We start from the raw sequence: 17,766 nt of genomic DNA, 5'->3' as shown, positions 1-17,766 counted from the left end.
TTTCAAGTGAAAGATGAAGGCTCAGAGGAGTTAAACAAATTGCCCAGGATCTTGTGAGTGTGCTTCAAAAAAGCTGGTAAAAAGTTGAATTAAAAAATAAATTTATTTTGGTCCATAAAATTCTGAAACCCATGTATAATTTTTATATAATATACATTTTCCATGAACCTTTTGGAGAGCCACTGTTCAAATGAGTGATAGACTAGAATTTTAACCTAGATCTGTTTAAGACAGGGACCAACACAATGTCTGTAACCTCTCAGCTCTGATCTGGCCCTGTCATTCACATAGTCACTAAACTTTTAAATTTTTTTACAAATTACCACAAGAAGTTAGGTGATATCTGTCTGTCTGTCTGTCTTTCTCTCTCTCTCTCTGAGGAAGACCTGTGCTGTCCCAGTGTGGAAACAAACTTCTCTATATCTGAGAGAGAGAGAGAGAGAGAGAGAGAGAGAGAGAGAAATGTGTATAAAGCAAAAGTGGGAATAAAATTCCTACTAGTTGGTTACTAGTTGGGAGTTGGGAAGGTGTCAGTCAGGACCAATGCGTGAGGAAACAAACAGCCTAGAAGGAAGAGGTACCAGGAGAACCTCTGTGGCTCAGGAGTTCAGACAGACTCTGGATTTCCACAGGCCTTGAATTTGGAAGCAGGTTGGGTATGCCACCTGTTCAAAGAACTTTACATAGAGCTTAAGGGCAATCCACTTAGGTGAACTCTGATTACTTCTGAAGTGTTAGAATGAGATTAAGGAGACTTATCTGTGACTTAGGAGAGCTGGACAGTCTGGTGATCATTTCCAATTCTGAAAAATAGAGCCACTTGCCCCAGATCATACCCAATAATATTACAAGGCAAGAAAGAACTCATGTCAAAGATATTCTATCAGAAATGTATAGACGAGGAAATCTTTGTTGCTCAAAGGTAAAATATTTGGAAAATATGTGTTCTACATGAACAGAAGAAAATGTAGGCTCCCTATTAGTCATAAATGTATCTCCTTTCAACTTGGAACAAAATGACTACATCTTATTACCTAAGTGTCTCTAGAATAAATAAGTTATGTATACTTAGGATGAAGCTTGGGTCAAGATGAATTTTTATATTTAATGAATTTGCCTTTTCATCTGTATATAATGTCTTCAATAGTCTTTCCAATGTTTCAAGTATGCACAACTTTGGGATCTGTCCAATCCCACCCAATCTCCCACCCTCTTCCTCCTCCCTTTCTTGGTTAATCTGAGACAGAAAAAGAAAAAGAAAAAGAAAGAAAAAGGGAGAATAAACTAAACTAAGAAAATTGTTCCTCAACAATCTAGACAGGGGCTGTTCAATGTTATTGCTTCTTGAAGGTGATTTCTCTTCTTTTTTTCCCTTCCTCTTTTCCCTTGCTTCCTCCCCCTTCTTGCCTTTTAGAAACTTAATTATCTTTAAATAAGAACCAAGAAGCAATGATGTTAAACAGCCCTTCTCTTGACTGTTGAGGAACAGCTCTTTATTCTATATTTTTGCTTATGTTTTCTTTTCCTTTATAATATTTTCCTTATATTTTTTCTTTCATATGATCATTGAGCTCTTTATTTAACATAGAGTTAGCCATATATGTATAAAGTTAATTGAAAATAGATCTTAGGCCGGCGTCATGACTCAATAGGCTAATCCTTCACCTGCAGCACCAGCACACCGGGTTCTAGTCCCAGTCAGGAGCCGGATTCTGTCCCAGTTGCTCCTCTTCCAGTCCAGCTCTCTGCTGTGTCCCAGGAGTGCAGTGGAGGATGGCCCAAGTGCTTGGGCCCTGCACCCACATGGGAGACCAGGAGAAGCACCTGGCTCCTGGCTTCAGATCAGCGCGGTGCACCAGCTGCAGTGCACCGGCCGCAGCGGCCATTGGGGATGAACCAATGGAAAAGGAAGACCTTTCTCTCTGTCTCTCTCTCTCTCACTGTCTACTCTGCCTGTCAAAAAAAAAAAAAAAAAAGAAAGAAAGAAAATAGATCTTAGTAAACAATAAGAGTGAGAATAAGAAAGGGAAGAGGAAAGGGGGTGGGACAGTGGGTGGGAGGGTGGGCATGGTGGGAAGAGTCACCAAGACTCTAAAGGTATAAGTGTGAGATGTGTGAAGTCCATAACTGCAAAGCAGTATTGTCCTGCATACACTCCTACAGACTTACTTCTAAGGGTACAGCTTAACAACTTGCCATGGGACCCCAAATTTTCTTAAGCTGGCTGGTAAAAATAGCAGTTTAAGCGTTATAGAGATCAAATGGATAGGATTAAGTGGTAAAGTGACCATATAGACAGGATCAAGTGTTAAAGTGATCATATAAATAGGACTAAGTGTTTGGTAATAATAATAGACAGAATTAAAAAGGAGGAAGGCTTCAACTTGGAAAACAGTTGATACAGCAGACTCATAGCATGACAATCACTTTAAGTAGCACTCCAACTTCAGAATCAGCCCTTAAGGCATTCTGGTCTGGTTGAAAAGTCCAAGGGGAGCATTTCAGGCATGGAAAGCCAAGACACTGGCAAAAAATGTCCTACATACAGGAACCCTGTGGGTGAGACCCCAGTGGAAAGAAGTGACCACCAAAGAAGGAAGTACTTTTCTTTGAAGGGAGGAGAGAATTTCCACTTTGCTTATGGCCTTGTCAAGCTAGTGGATTCAAAAGGCTTCCATAGCCAAGGCAGCTCATGTAAAGAGCCTTAGGTGATCACTGATATCATACATGAGAGTGTTATTTGTTAAAAAAAAAAAAAAAAACAAAAAACAAGAATCACTGTACACTAACTTCCCATGCAGGACCTATGTCTTCACAGAGTTGTATCATGAGACTTAACTGTAAAACTTGTTCTCAAGAATCACTTCATTGGCCAGCACCGCGGCTCACTAGGCTAATCCTCCACTTTGTGGCGCCAGCACACTGGGTTCCAGTCCCAGTTGGGGTGCCGGATTCTGTCCCGGTTGCCCCTCTTCCAGGCCAGCTCTCTGCTGTGGCCTGGGAAGGCAGTGGAGGATGGCCCAAGTACTTGGGCCCTGCACCCCATGGGAGACCAGGATAAGTACCTGGCTCCTGCCATCGGATCAGTGCGGTGCACCGGCCGCAGCGCACTGGCCGCGGCGGCCATTGGAGGGTGAACCAATGGCAAAGGAGGACCTTTCCTCTGTCTCTCTCTCTCTCACTGTCCACTCTGCCTGTCAAAAAAAAAAAAAAAAGAATCACTTAATTTAGTGTATTAAATGGAGGATATTATTATGTCTCATTAGTTGCCATTATGTCAAAGAGCTTCTGCATTACTTTAGATGATCTGGCTCAGTAGACTTTTCCAGGGAACTGATGAGTCCCATAAATATTCGTGGTGAATTATCAAATAATGAAGGCTAAAAAATTGCCCAAGAAAATTTGCTCTGTTTGAACCTTTTTTCATACTATGTTCAGCCCTTTCACAAGGTCATCAGACTTATCACTGGCTCTAATAAACCTAGGGTTACTTGATATAGCACAAGTTTCAAATAAAGTTTTCATAAGGATTGAAGAAGAAGTTTTATTAATTATTTGGTAAATTAAATATGTAAATGAAGTTGTTTTCAAATATTTTGATTGAAATGCAGCATGAGAATCAATAGACTTAATCTCCTTAAATTTACTTAAAATGTTGAATGATCTTGCTTCAGAGTTAAGCTTACATTATGGTTCCCAGATCATTTTCCTTTCCAAAATAGGCAAATTTAAATGAAAATAGCAGATGGCACAGACCCTGCAACAGTATTCTGTCAGTACCACCTTGTCATAATCCTATCCCAAATGGACAGGATGTGTCCTCTAAGAAAAAAGCACAAAGAGAAAGGAAGATCAGTGCTGTCCCAGTGTGGAAGGAACAAATTTCTCTTTATTTATCTATGAACCTGTAATATGTTTTTTCAATTATGGCCACCTCCCTTAGCTTCTGGTCCTCACATCTACTAAACACCATAGCAAAGTACTAGAGTCACTCTGTTCATCATTACTATGCATTCACATTGAAAGAAAATGCCACTTTAAGAATGACCTTGATGAATCAGTAAGATTTACTAATTTTATTAAGCCTCAATGCTTGATTAGATGTGTTTTTATTATTCTGTGTGGTAAAATGGGAAATATGTGTTCCATTGCTTGCTGAAGAATAATTGCCTCAAGATAAACATTTTTGTGATTGTTTTTAGTGTGCTTTGAACTTTCCTTTTTCATGAAATATCATTTTTACATGTAAATGACTGATGAATGAACTATAGTTACTCAGACTTGGATATTGTCTCCGAATGAATGGAATAAGCCTGTACTATCAAGAAAAAACAATTGATAGCATTTGTTGCCAATGATAAAGTATTGAGATTTCAAACAACAATTACTTCTGGCATGAACTTGATAGCTTCCCAATATTTAAAGACTTTTCTGATTGAATAGTTGATAACATTAAAACATGGGAGCTTTATATATTATATCATGAAATCTAGTAGCACTTTCAAGATCTGTATAACTCAATGAGCCAGTTATCAATGTATGATTTTAAATAATCATGCATGATAAAAGATCATTTAAAATGCAAGGGTGAGCAATGGATTTTATTCTATGTTTTTATTTGTTAATTTTTTAAAAAAATAATTGCTTTTTAACAGGGTCAATGTAGTTTGTAGATTCAATTCTTTTGTATGTTTTTTCTCATTAAAAAATTTAATTAGTTTTTAACAGGTTCAATATAGATGTGATTCTAAGAATATAATAATATTCCCTTCTTCCCTCCCTTCTACCCTCGCTCTCTCTCCTTTATTTTTTTCAGTTTTTGAGATAACAAATTTTAAATTTATATTAAAGTAAAAAGGCATAATTCCTTGCTGAATAGGAAACTTAATAAGTAAAAACAAAAACTTTAGTGGAACTATAGACAAGGGCTATAAACAGTGATTGAATGGAAAAATGACCATTTCACCTATATACAATAAATTTTACAGTAATTACAGATCATTAAAACTATAGTAATATAACATTCTTAACCACTGGTTTGACAAAAGTATAAAACAAAGTTTTATAAAACTATATTTACAGAAATACTGTCCAATGGATTTTTATATAGCAATATGAAAGTTTCATTGATATGGTTCAGATTCTACATTTCAACTAACTTTTAAGGACTCCCTTTTCCAACTACCTATCTCTGTGAGGTCAGTTTTCATCATATGCTTTAACCAAAACAGCATATCACAGCCAGCTGAGTGCAAAACCAGATACAGGAATCCACATGTCTTCTATGAAACCAGGTATCAAAATATTTTCCAAAAAATAAAAAAATTATTTTTCTTGTTGATTCTTTGATTTATTTTAGAAAATAGACTTATTTTGTGGACTGGTATTGTGACATAGAAGATTAAGCCACTGTCTGTGATTCCAGCATCCCATATGGGCTCTAGTTCCAGTCCCTGGTTCTCCATCTCTGATCCAACTCACTACTAATATGCCTAGGAATGCAGTAGAAGTTGACCCAAATTCTTGGGCCCCTGCCACCCATGTGGGAGTTCCAAATGAAGCTCCCGAATCCTGGCTTCAGCCTGGCCTGGCTCTGGTTGTTACAGCCATTTGGGGAGTGAACCAACAGATGTAAGATCTCTGTCTCTGACTCTCTCTGCAACTTTGCCTTTCAAGTAAATAAATCCTTTTTTAAAAAATTGAGTTATTTGTCACAAAATATTTATCATAACATGTAGTATGCTTATTGCTATTTTCAAAATAAATTTATCAGTATGTATCAGTATTTTGGTTTGAATAGTATATAGCTACCAAACTCATATAGATGCTTAATTCCCAAAATCATAAATTAATGGTGCTATAAACCAAATATGATTTTCAGGAGTGGGTCTAGTGGGAATTCCTTAGGTCATTGAGAGAGTATCCTTAGAAGGTAGTTCTCCTGGAAGAATTCATTATAAAAGCCTGAGAGTTGGACCCAGCTGCTCTCTCTGCTTCCTAACTCACCATGTGATCATTCCTCCATATGTGCTTTGGCCTCTACAGACAGCCAAATCAACGGGGTTTGGGCAGTGACCATCCAAAACAAAGAGACCTAATAAACATCTTTCCTTCACAAGAAGCTTATCTTAGGTGTTTTGTTGTAACCAAAAACAAAGTCTGCATTTTAATTTCTGGTGGGATAAAACATAGCTAGATATAATCCTCATAAACATAGTCCTTGGAGGGCCTGAATAATTTTTAAGAATGTAAAGGAATCCTGAAACAACATTTTCATACTCAGTTTTAGGTATTAAAAAAGGTATTTTTGGTAGGGCTTTTTTTGGTATATGTTAATCTCGTTTCTTTTTTTTTTTTTTCCTTTTTTATAACAGGGATGGGTTGGCAATTCCAGTAAGCAGGCTGAAGCTGGCCCACTCTCTGGCAGAGGGAGCAGCCATTGGTTATGATTTCCTCTGCAACTCTGCCTGGAGGTCTGCCACAGTGGTTGAACTGGAACAATTCTCTGCAGGATCTCTACACAGAGACCCAACTCATTTGCATTGCTTGGTGTGATTTTCATACTGTGAAGCTGCTCAACAAATATCTTAATTCAATAAAGTCTTTTTGCACCTCTAAGGTGGGAATCAGTGCTTTTGAGAATGTATATAAAGTAAAATATGGCCCTTCTAGCACAGGATAGTGAACACAACAAGTAATAATATCAAGCTTGTGTGTGGTCTTAGGCATGACTCTAAATGCATTCTTCCTGAAATTTCCTGATTTAATCCTCACAACTACCCTATTTTTAAAAACTTCTGGGGCCAACGTTTGTGGCTTAGCTAGTTAAGCCACCACCTATAATACCGGCATCCCATATGGGCACTGTTTCCAGTCTCAACTGCTCCATTTCCAATCCAGCTCCCAGCTAATCTGCTTGGGAAAGCAGTGGAGGATGGCCCAAATGCATGGGCCCTGCACCCACGTGGGAGACCCGGTTGAAGCGCCTGGCTTTTGGCTTTGGCTTAGCCCAACCCCGGGCCATTAAAGCCATTTGCAGAATGAAACAGCAGATGGAAGATTTTCTCCATCCCTCCCTATCCCTCTCTCTCTCTCTCTCTCTCTCTCTCTCTATTTGTAACTTTCAAATAAATGAAATAAATCTTTTTTTTTTAAATTCCCATTTATCAGAAGAGGAAACAAGATTTGGGGGAAGTTAATATCTTGCTCAAAATCACACTGGGTAAGCTGCAGAGCTGGGAGAAGAAACCAGGTGAGTTTTATGTCAATGTCTGAACTTTTACTCTTCCTTGAATACAATGATATTCGAAGTATTGGGGCTGGCACTCTGACATAACAGGTAAAGCCACCGCCTGTAGTGCTGGCATCCCATAAAGGTGCTGGTTCACGTCCCAGCTGCTCCACTTCTTACCCAGCTCCCTGCTAGTGTGCCTGGGAAATCAGCTATCGGCCCAGGTCTGGCCGTTGCAGTTATCTGGGGAGTGAACCAGTGGATGGGGGATATCTCTCTTTCTGCCTCTGCCTTTGCCTCTCTGTAACTCTGGCTTTCAAACAGGTAAATAAAATCTTTAGAAAAAAAAATATCATAATGGAGTGAGTTGTCCTCGAACAGAGTGAGAAGCAAAGACTAATTGTGAGAAGATAAGCTTGGCATTGAGCTTTCAACAGGAGCCTATCTGGGGAAGGGGGATGCATTCCAGGCAGAGGTGACTGCTTGAGCAAACACCCAGAACTACGAGGATGTCTGGTACATACGGAATATTGAGATAGGAAAAGCACATAGAGCAAAATTGGGGAAGTCTTTGAAAGACACGTTGAAGATTTTGGACTTTGTTCAAGGGGGGTGGCATCATTAAAGGATTTTCAAAAGGGAAGTGGCATGCTACATGCCGTGCCTGAGGGAGATAACAACGTGCACAATTAGACATCTGCATCTGCTTAGCAACACAGGGCTCCTACTCCAAAGGAATTCCTGATGATTTCATTTACAACAGGCCAGGGCTCCTGCCCGTTTGGCACTAGGGTGTTGTGTGTGGCTTTGTTTTGACAAACCTTGGCCATGACTTCCTAACATGAAACAGAGCTTGGGGTTGTGACCCTCTGCAGCAGGGAGCTCCCTGCCAACTGTCAAACCAAGTTCTCACAGACAAGCCTTCTCTCTGCCCTGACCTCCTCCTCTCTCATCTTCACCCTTCAAATGGTGGTGGTAACCTATTGAAATCCCCCTTGAGTGCTTACAGGAAGTTGGGTTTTAACCAAGGGATGTCTCTAGCAAGTTGAGGCAGGAAGTCTTGTGGCATCCACCTGCAACCACTCAGGCTGTCACCTATGCTTCCCTGGAGAGAGCTACAAATTCCATTTGGAAGTTTAGTGTAGGTTGTTGAGTGAGATGTTGCTGTTTTTTAGCATCCCAATGTGCACATGTGACTTACTGTTAACTTACAATCTTCTTATTTACCACAAGTTGTTGGGTTGTCTTAAAATAATAAAGTTCACATTAAATTATATTTTAAAATAAAAAGCTCAAATTTTTCAAAAATAAAAAATAAATATGTGGTCACATCTGCAAACCCCCCCCCCCTTTTATTTGAGAGGTAGAATTATAGACACAGAGAGGGAGAGACAGAAATGTCTTCCATCTTCTTGTTCACTCCCCAGATGGCCACAACAGCCAGAGCATGGCCAATCTGAAACTGGGAACCAGGAACTTCTTCCAGTTCTCCTACGTGAGTATAGGGGCCCATGCACTTGGGCCTTCCTCCACTGCTTTCCCAGGCCGCTAGCAGAGAGCTGGATTGGAAGAGGAGCAGCTGGGGCATGAACTGGTGTCCATATAGGATGCTGGTGCCGAAGACGGAGGCTTAGTCTACTATGCCACAGCGCAAGCTCCACACCTCTAATCTTTATAGGAAGTAGGGAAGGGTGATAAAGTACTATTACATTGTAAACTGTTTAAACTATTAGTTTTATTGGACAAAATAATACATATATATGGGGTACAATGTGATATTTCAATATATGTATGCAATGTGTAATAATCAGATTAAGGTGGTTGTTATATCTATCACCTTAAATATTTGTCATTTCTTTGTGTTGGAAACATTCAAAACTCTGTTAGCTGTTTTGAAATATACATCCATAAATGCCAAACACGATTACTCTACTGTGTTATATAACATCAAAACAAGTTGTTACTCCTATCCAGCTGCATTTCTGTCCCCATTAACCATCCTCTATGTATCCCTCCATACTCCTATCCTTCCTAGCCTCTGGTAGTCACTATTCTGCTTTCTACTCCCATGAAACCAGCATTTTCAGCTTCTCTGTATACCTGAGAATGTGTGATATTTGTCTTTCTGGGTCTGTCTGTCTGCACTTAACAAAATATTCCCTAGTTCCATCCATATTGCCACAAATGATAGAATTTCATTCCTTTTTTTGGCTGAATAATATTCTACCATGCATACATATCATATTTTCTTTGTCCATTCATCTGGTGATGGACACCTAGATTGATTCCATGTCTTTTTTTTTTTTTGACAGGCAGAGTGGACAGTGAGAGAGAGAGACAGAGAGAAAGGTCTTCCTTTGCCGTTGGTTCACCCTCCAATGGCCGCCGCGGCTGGCACGTTGCGGCCGGCGCACCGCGCTGATCCAATGGCAGGAGCCAGGAGCCAGGTGCTTTTCCTGGTCTCCCATGGGGTGCAGGGCCCAAGCACCTGGGCCATCCTCCACTGCACTCCCTGGCCACAGCAGAGAGCTGGCCTGGAAGAGGGGCAACCGGGACAGAATCCGGCGCCCCAACTGGGACTAGAACCCGGTGTGCCGGCGCCGCTAGGCGGAGGATTAGCCTAGTGAGCCGCGGCACCTGCCTGATTCCATGTCTTGACCATTGTGAATAGTGCTGCAATGGTAGAGCAGGAGTCTACCCAACGGACTTATTTAAATTGCAAACCATTTTTTTTAAACTTTTATTTAATGAATATAAATTTCCAAAGTACGATTTATGGATTACAATGGCTTCCCCCACATACCGTCCCTCCCACCCACTACCCTCCACTTTCCCACTCCCTCTCCCCTTCCATTCACATCAAGATTCATTTTCAATTATCTTAATATACAGAAGATCAGCTTAGTATACATTAAGTAAGGATTTCAACAGTTTGCTCCCACACAGAAACATAAAGTGAAAAATAATAGATGATTTTTTTTAAATGATGATGAAATCAGATCAGACCTATTGTCATGTTTAATCCCAGTGAGAGTCAAGTTGGGAGTTGATAATTTCTTTCTTTCTTTCTTTCTTTTTTTTTTTTTTTTTTTTTACAGAGGATCAGTTTAGTATGCATTAAGTAAGGATTTCAACAGTTTGCACCCCCATAGAAACACAAAGTGAAATATATTGTTTGAGTACTCGTTATAGCATTAAATCTCAATACACAGCACATTAAGGACAGAGATCCTACATGAGGAGTAAGTGCACAGTGACTCCTGTTGTTGACTTTACCAATTGACACTCCTGTCTATGGCATCAGTAGTCTCCCTATGCTCCAGTCATGAGTTTCCAAGGCTATGGAAGCCCTCTGAGTTCTCCGATTCTTATCTTGTTTAGACAAGGTCATAGTCAAAGTGGAGGTTCTCTCCTCCCTTCAGAGAAAGGTACCTCCTTCTTTGAAGACCTGTTCTTTCCACTGGGATCTCACTCGCAGAGATCTTTTGCCAGAGTGTCTTGGCTTTCCATGCCTGAAATACTCTCATGGGCTTTTCAGCCAGATCCGAATGCCTTTAGGGCTGATTCTGAGGCCAGAGTGCTATTTAGGACATCCACCATTCTATGAGTCTGCTGAGTATCTCACTTCCCATGTTGGATCACTCTCCCCTTTATTTATTCCATCGGTTAGTGTTAGCAGGTACTAGACTTGTTTATGTGCTCCCTTTGACTCTTAGTCCTTTCATTATGATCAATTGTGAACTGAAATTGATCACTTGGAATAGTGAGATGGCATTGGTACATGCCACCCTGATGGGATTGAATTGGAATCCCCTGTTATGTTTTTAACTCTACCATTTGGGGCAAATCAGCTTGAGCATGTCCCAAATTATACATCTCTTCCCTTTCTTATTCCCACTCTTATGTTTAACAGGGATTACATTTCAGTTATTTTTAACACTTAAGAATAACTGTGTATTAATTACAGAATTAAACCAGTCATATTAAGTAGAACAGACAAAAAAACTACGAAGAGGGATAATGTATTAAGTTGTTCATTAACAGTCAGGGCTATGCTGATCAAGTCACCGCAAACCATTTTTAAAAATCACATCCCAGGTTGTCTTCTTGAGCTGGTTCCACATGCACAAACCAGTTCATAGAGACTCCAATTAGCTCAACTGAACAACCTATTATGTGGTTGAGAGAGGTTAGGGGAGTCAGAAAGTATAGAACTGTTGGACTAAATTTAGCACTCAGTCTTTTTCTTAATTTTTTTAAATTCATCTAACAGCCCAATGAAGCTTGTAAAGAAGTTAAAATAATTTCTTCCCCAGGCAGCGGTAATTGAGGCAAAGAGACAAGAAGAAAGTTTGTATCTCTTGGTTGGGAAAACAAGACATCTTTTTCCTTCTCTATTGAGTTGTGACAGATTACTGATAGGTGGAGGGAGACGACAAGCCAGGAAGAGCAGTGGGAAATTCTGAAGTAATTACAAACCATATGGCACATGCAAAATACACAGAGATAGGATGGGTTTCTTTTTAGAGATGTTTATTTGAACTCTGAAATAATTTGGATCTCTTGGAAATACTTCTGCTAATTGAAAAGTTTTTAGTTTTCCTTTACAGGGCATCATGTCTTTGTGTAACTATGTAAAACACATGTACCCATTTAATGTCCTTGTCATTAAATAGCTTTTGATTATGTTGTCAGTTGGAAATTACTGGCATCCATTTCTCACAGTGTAAATGCCAATGACAGCAAGCACAAGTGATTTTCAAATTTATTTTTTTTAAACTTTTAAATTTATTAACACATAGAGAACGTATTTCATGAATTTTTAGTCTATTCTCAAAATACATTGACTCCTCCCTTCTTGCTTGTCTCCCTCCCTCCTCTTTCCTTTTTTCCTTTAATTTTTTGTGATAATATAAATATATTTTCAATTTACTTTATAATCACAGTCTCAGTACTCCTCTAAACAAAGATCTCTGCAAGTAAATGGTAGACCCCTGCTCCATATGGGTATAGACAGGGTTATAGACAACAAATCACAAGCTGGTATTTTAACTCAATATACATTGAATTTTTTTTTAACTCTATACATTAGCTACAACCAGAGAAAACATATATTTGTCTTTTGGTATCTAGTTCACTGAAATTAGCATAATGATCTCCAGTAGCATCCATTTTGATGCAAAAGTCAGAATTTTGTTCATTCTTAAAGTGAACTTTTTGAAGTGATTTTGTCTTTCAACTCTCCTGTTTTACCATTTGCAAAAACCATAAGATAACATAGATGTACTAGAATCATTAATTGATATTTTTAATCATTGAAGTATTGGTAAGCATGCCTTCATTCTGATTTTAATTTTCAGCATGGCGCTGGTTTGCAGATGGCTGATTGGGAAATGACAGCAGATGTCAGAAACATAGTGGCTCAAGAAATCAAAACTGACCAAAGAAGGGCATGATGAGGTAAGAGACACTTTTATTTGTTTGTCTGAATTGGTGTGTCCAAAAGAAGTTTGTAGCTGGCCAGCAGTATGTCAAGCAGAGCTCCATGTAGTAAATATCAGACTAGGGGGTCCAGTGTTGTGGTGTAGTAGGCTAAGCCTCTACCTGCAGCACCAGCATCCCATATGGGCACCGCTTGGTGTCCAGCTGACCCTCTTCTGTTCTAGCTCTCTGCTAATGGCCTGGGAAGGCAGTGGAAGATGGCCCAGAGGCTTGGACTCCTGTGCCCACATGGGAGACCTGAATGAAACTCTTGGCTCTTGGCTTTAGATCTGTCCAGCTCTGCCATTGTGACCATGTGGGGAATGAACCATAGGATAGATGATCTTTCTGTCTCCCTCTCTCTGTCTGAAACTCTGTCTCTTAAATAAATAAGTAAAATCTTTAAGGAAATATCAGGCTAGGAGGAAATGATGGGAATATATGGGACTTACCTCCAGGAAAACTGATGACTTCTTTGTAATTGGTTGTGTAATATGTGAATATCAACATCTGATGGTCCCTGGGACTCTTAGTTTTTTTTTTTTTTTTTTTTTTTTTAATTTATTTGCCAGGTAGAGTTATACACAGTGAGAGAGAGACAGAGAGAAAGGTCTTCCTTCCGTTGGTTCACTCCCCAAATGGCCGCTCGGCCTGCGCTGTGCCGATCCAAAGCCAGGAGCCAGGTGCTTCCTCCTGGTCTCCCATGCAGGTGCAGGGGCCCAAGTACCTGGGCCATCCTCCACTTCCCTCTCGGACCACAGCAGAGAACTGGACTGGAAGAGGAGCAACCGGGACTAGAACCTGGTGCCCATATGGGATGCCGGTGCCACAGGTGGAGGATTAACCAAGTGAGCCACAGTGCCGGCCCCTCTTAGTTCACTGATCACCACTTTTTGCATCACACCCATCTACTCAGAATCTTTCAGTCTCATTGCTTTGAGATAACGTTCAGTTGCCTTTGGGTGATACATTGAGTCCTATACAAGCTTGAAATCCTCATTAGTTTCTCTCACATAAAAGATGCTGGAATAGGCAGCATTGAAAGATTAGTAAAATTATAAGGCATAGATTGCTAAGGATGTAGGAAATCTAGATTCAGGGCAGAGATAGAAGAAATGTAGAAGCTTTTACAGGTGAAGTATGTTTGGAGATTGGTGGTGAACATGGCATGCAGGATGTCAGATATCTATAAAGACTTGGGGTAGCAAAACTCTCAAAGAGAGGTAGAGTTGTGTTATACCGTGCCTTGTGAGTAAAAGTCAGTGATTTTGGGTTTTCTCTCTGCAGCCACTGGAATTGCCAACCAAGGTGTCTGTGAATAGAAGTGTTATGGTTGATGCTGGATTTTTGACAGGTGTCTGGCAGAGAATGGATGTTCTGGCAGGAACTGTCAGAAACGACCAGAGAACTACCAAAGACCCTCTCAGACACTATGATTATACAAAACCATTTTACATTTGTTAGAAATTACAGATTACCAACTAGTCCAAGATGTCATGGTGAAAATATTTAGAGAACTGGCAAACTCCTCTTGCTCTATATGTTATTTCCAAAGGAGATACTCTTCAATCCTTTCTTCTATCCAAATTATTCCCTGTCCTAGAAAAAATGTCAAGAATGTTAGGGAAATGTGTTCCACCCAGGTTCTTTTGGGAGGGCTAGTTGCTCAGTTCTTCTGTGAGCCAAATTTTAATTCACAAGAATCCCATTAGGAAAGGGGTATTGCCAAAGCGTTCTTCCAATATGTTTCTGATGGGAATCTATGGAAAGTGAATGTAAGTTCCAGCTATAGAATGCAAGACAGGGAGAAGAATATTAGCCACAGTAGAAATGTACTATGAAGGACTTGAGACTATCATAGTTGTGGGTAAAAATTCATACCTCATCAAAAAAGTATGAGGACTTCAGAGCTTACCTAATCTATATTTTAGTATTACATCAATCATGGAATTATTGATGATGGTTCTTTATGGACATTCTGTCCACATTTTTGAGCATTGTGAGGTACACTGTGGGTATACTGGTGAATAATGCAAAGTTCTAGCCATCAAGGAACTTACATCTGAATAAAGAATACAAAAGTGTAGGCAAGCAATTATAGTCATATAACAATAATTGTAGCATGAAAATGCTTTGTTAGAGGAAACATGAGGAGTTATGGGTGATATAGGCTGAAACTAAAGGGTAGGGAACACATCCTTAAAGAAGTTACAACTAAGCCACAATCTTTAAATGTCCGAAACATAAGCGGGTCATAGCCCAGCAAATTGAGAGCCTAGGAAAAAGGTTTGAGAAGTAGCAGAACTCTAGCGTAGAACCAGAATCGGGGGAAAGACTGTATTCAGGAACTAAGTCGTTTGCCTCAGCTGCAGTTTATGTAAATGCTGTGTGTGCAGAGGGCAGCAGTGGAGTAGAGCTAGTGGAAGGGTGGCATGTCCTCAGAGAAAAGCATAAGAGGCAAGTAGGGACCAGAGCCTATCAAGCCTTGTAATATTCATCACAGAAGCAGGGTTTATCCTGAGGGCAGAAGAAAACAACTGGCTACTTTTAAGTGGAAGAATAACCATGATCATATCTGAGTTCCAGAAAATTCAATTGGATGATACAGAGAGGAGGGGTTGGTGAATGTGGACAAGTCAGACACAGAAAGCTCAGCACCTAAAGATGCAGTAATCACCAGGAGAGGGGATGAAGACCTAAATAAGGCAAGTGGAAAGGGAAACAAAGGAGAGAATGGATTTGAATGTGGTTAACAAGAGAATATGGATAAGATTTACAATTGGTGTTTAGGATGGGGAAGAAAGGAAAACAAGAATGATTCCCAGATTTCTGGCTGGGCTAGTGATTAATGGCTGTTTTTCTGAGCCAGGGCAGTGAGGAATAGAGGATGTGAAGATGGGTTCAGTGTGATTCCTATTGAGCTTAGTGTGTCTGATTAGCATTGAAAAAGAGAACCTGGGGGCTGGCACTGTGGCGCAGAGAGTGAAGTTGCTGTCTGCAGTGCTGGATCCCATTTGGACACCAGTTCCAGTCCTGGCTGTTCCACGTCCCATCCAGCTTCCTGCTAATGGCCTGGGAAGGCAGCGGAGGTGCTTAGGCCCCTGCACCCAACGTGGGAGACCTGGAAGAAGCACCTGGCTCCCAGCTGTGTGGCCACGTGGGGAGTGAACCAATGGATGAAAGATCTCTTTATCGCTCTCTCTGTAATTCTGACATTCAAATAAGTAAATAGATGAATCTTAAAGAATATAAGCAGAGGATCTGATATGTAATTAGGTATGTGGATGAGGAACTCTGGATCGGAGTTGGAGGTGTTTAGCAGACGATCGTGGGAGACAGCGCTTGTGAGGAATGCTGACATTATCTTGGTGGCAGGATGCTGACACTTTCATGAATACTGCTTGACTTGTAGAGAGCTGCCCCTTCCCTGAGCCACCTTTACCACAGCTGTGTGATGCATGCAACTCTATTCCACTCCATCTCCAGGATACTAGGAGCATTTTGTCTCTTCTGCCTTTGTCTCTTCTCAATGGCATCCTAGATTCTGAATCAATTACTTTTAAAATTCTTGGTTGATTGGAGTTTACCTCAATTCCATCATTTCTTCCTCTTTAGTTTTGGTCTGAACAAAGCTATACGAGTTTCGTTCCATTATTACCCACATAAAGGCACAAGAGAATCCAAAGAGAAAAATCAGGACATTGAGTTTCAGGCAAAATAACTGAGTTAGACATTAAGGGAAATTATTTGAATCATCTGATATTTCATTTAAACTGTATGCTTCCTACTCCACTTTTAATTAGTTCATATTTTTGTCTTCCCTGACATGGTCAAAACGTATTTAGGATTTCTTGTACCCAAAGATCAAATTGCTTTTTTAAAGTACATTTGGTTTCTAAAACTTGGCATTTCTGAGCTTCTGGTGCCAAAACAAAGAGCACACACATATTCCAACAATCCATGGATTGTTGTTCGCAAGAGGCATCAGTTCCTGGCCTTTGAGAGGAAGGGCACAGCACATTTCTGCATAGGGGAAGTGATGGAACTATTATTATATTCAAGACATCACCGGTTTGTCCATTCAGAAAGGCACAAGTAAGGCTCTGTGGTTCACTCAAATGAGGAGGCTGTGAAAGTGGGTCCCCTGGTGACACTTGGACAGCTAGCCTTGCCTTGCAGCCACCCTGAAGTGGAAGGTTCCCAGCACCCTGGTTTGTTAACCTTGACCTCTTCTATCACCATGGAAACGCAATACTGCCAAGGGAACTTCCTCTGTGATTATCATGCAGACTGTGAAAGAATAGAATCAGAAACAAAAAATCATTTCCCATTTCATCTCACCAGTCAGTCTTTTTCTTTAGAACAAAAAAAATCTCCCCATAATTTCTTTGAAAGTCAAGTTTAGGAGGCGGAGGATGGATAGGGTATGGAGGAGGAGAAACCAGGGCACGAACTGGCAACACTTTATCATTCTTCCAGACTTCTGCTCTGTGGAGTGCTCATGCTCTGAGGCTTAAGGCCTACTTGTAGATATAATCATGATTATATCTTAATTCTATTTGATATTCACTTGAATCTTCACCTACAGATTGGTGTGAAAATAACCAACCATCTTTATTATTTGTCCATCACCCAACTGAATTAGAACCAAAATTTGATAGTAATAAAAGAGGCTCAATTTCAATTTATAGAGGCTTTTCTCCTGTGGAGTTGGAAGAAACCATGGAGGTATGGAGGTATATTCTAACCTGAAATCCATGAACTCCTTGGGACAGTGTACAATGTGTTCTGTGTATGTTGAAAGTGGCTCTTAGCTCTTCTCTGATCTCATAGGTCTAACATTCATAAAACATGAAGAACATACTTGGTCCCATACAAGAGATTGTCTTTTTACTTCCTCTTCCTCCTGCCCCTTTGCTTCTACTCCTGTAATCTCCCTTCTCTTCTCTATTTCCCCCTCTGAAACTAAAACCCCTACACATCTTGAATTTTGCATAGAGTTTGGGTGAACGTAAAATAAGAGTGAAGAGTTCTACATTAGGGGCACAATATAG

General features: G+C 40.1%; 1 long non-coding RNA gene across 3 annotated transcripts in view; it reads left to right on the top strand.

Moving 5' to 3' along the window:
• Positions 1-17,766, top strand: part of LOC138850591 (uncharacterized) — a 240,691-nt gene that overhangs the window by 79,388 nt on the left and 143,537 nt on the right. For all 3 annotated transcript variants that reach the window (XR_011390550.1, XR_011390551.1, XR_011390553.1), the window contains exons 2-4: positions 6,375-6,619; positions 7,171-7,252; positions 12,592-12,691. This is a non-coding gene — a long non-coding RNA (uncharacterized lncRNA). The remainder of the gene's footprint in view (positions 1-6,374; positions 6,620-7,170; positions 7,253-12,591; positions 12,692-17,766) is intronic.

The sequence above is a fragment of the Oryctolagus cuniculus genome, chromosome 1 (assembly GCF_964237555.1).
Source record: "Oryctolagus cuniculus chromosome 1, mOryCun1.1, whole genome shotgun sequence".
Taxonomy (NCBI): Eukaryota; Metazoa; Chordata; class Mammalia; order Lagomorpha; family Leporidae; genus Oryctolagus; species Oryctolagus cuniculus.
The sequence above is the reverse complement of the archived record's forward strand: the minus strand, read 5'-3'. Positions and strand labels throughout refer to the sequence as shown.